This window comes from Mastomys coucha, unplaced genomic scaffold (assembly GCF_008632895.1).
Source record: "Mastomys coucha isolate ucsf_1 unplaced genomic scaffold, UCSF_Mcou_1 pScaffold8, whole genome shotgun sequence".
Taxonomy (NCBI): Eukaryota; Metazoa; Chordata; class Mammalia; order Rodentia; family Muridae; genus Mastomys; species Mastomys coucha.
This window is the reverse complement of record NW_022196914.1, coordinates 35995707-35997164: the sequence shown is the minus strand read 5'-3', so window position 1 is coordinate 35997164 and position 1458 is coordinate 35995707.

Sequence of the window (1458 nt, the reverse complement as noted above, 5' to 3'; positions counted from 1 at the left end):
TGCCTTTAATCCCAGGGAGGCAGAGGCAGGCAGATTTCTGAGTTCGAGGCCAGCCTGGTCTACAGAGTGAGTTCCAGGACAGCCAGGGCTACGCAGAGAAACCTTGTCTTGAAAAACAAAACAAAACAAAACAAAAGCATTTCAAATCTTAACATCTATACCCCAGACATAAGAGCATCCACCATTGTAAAAGGAACATTTCTGCAGCTTTAATAACACATTGACCCTCACACACTGATAGTGGGAGGTTTCAATATCTCACTCTCACCAATTCACAGGCCCTGCAGAGAGACACTTAACAAGAAATACTTCAGCTCACTGACATCATGAACCAAATGACCCCAACTGCTATGTACAGAACATTCCACCCAAACACATTTATTGGTGATTGAGGTCATTCATATTGAGAGATATCAATGAACAGTTTCTGATAATTTCTGGTATTTTGTTGTTTGTGGTGGTTGCAGTGGTGGTCTGTGTGTAAGTTTGTGTGTGTGTGTGTGTGTGAGTGTGTGTGTATGTGTGCTTCCCTTCTTTGGGTTTTGTAGATAATGTGATATTTACTTCATGTATTTTCTTGTGTGTATTTAATTAACTTCCTTGGTTTGGGTGTTTTCTTATAACACCTTGTGGTAGGGCTGTATTTGTAGTAGATATTGTTTGATACTATCTGCTCAGCAACTCATGGAATTTTATCCAAATTTGATGACATATTTGAACACAGTGCAAGTCTCAACAGATAGATGAAAATTGGAATAATCCCCTGCGTGTTACCAGACCACCATGGATTAAAGCTCTATATCACTGAAATGGAATTTTAAGATTCAATGAAAATGAATATACCCCACCTCACTGAAGTCCCTGGGGTCAGAGGTCACCTGCGCAGAGGGGAGGAGACCCCTGTAGCAGGGAGCTGTGGTGGTGGCCTGGTGGCAGTATCCGCGGCAGGAGCTCCCCCTCCCCGAGGCAACGCCCTCTCTGCCCCCCTTGATCCCAGCTGTCTGGGACCCCCACCTCTCCATCCCCCACCACAGCCGAGAAAGCACAGCTCCGGCTTGGGTCCGTCGGCGATTTACGGGCAAATGAGATGCAACGCGCCTCCGGGGGCGGGGTCCAGCCTGGGGTTTGCCTGTGACATCGCTAGCCCCGCCCCCACCCGTCAATCAACACTTGCCCGCCATTTTCACAGGCTTGCGACGTCACCGTGGCCCCGCCCCTGCAATAATTTTCACCCGCCTCCTCAGTCAGTCACTCGGCTTCGCCCCCACGCTCATTATTCAGAGTAAATTGAAATCCCCCCCCCAGGGACCAGAAATTGAATCGGAGGGGCGGGGTCGGGAGCTGGGGCGTGGCTGATGGCCCGGCGACGCCACCCTCCTTCTTCCCCTCCTCCGCGGCCTCTGCTCCGGGAGCCGCAGGATTCAATAAGACAGACACCAAAGGATTTCCTGCTGGTCG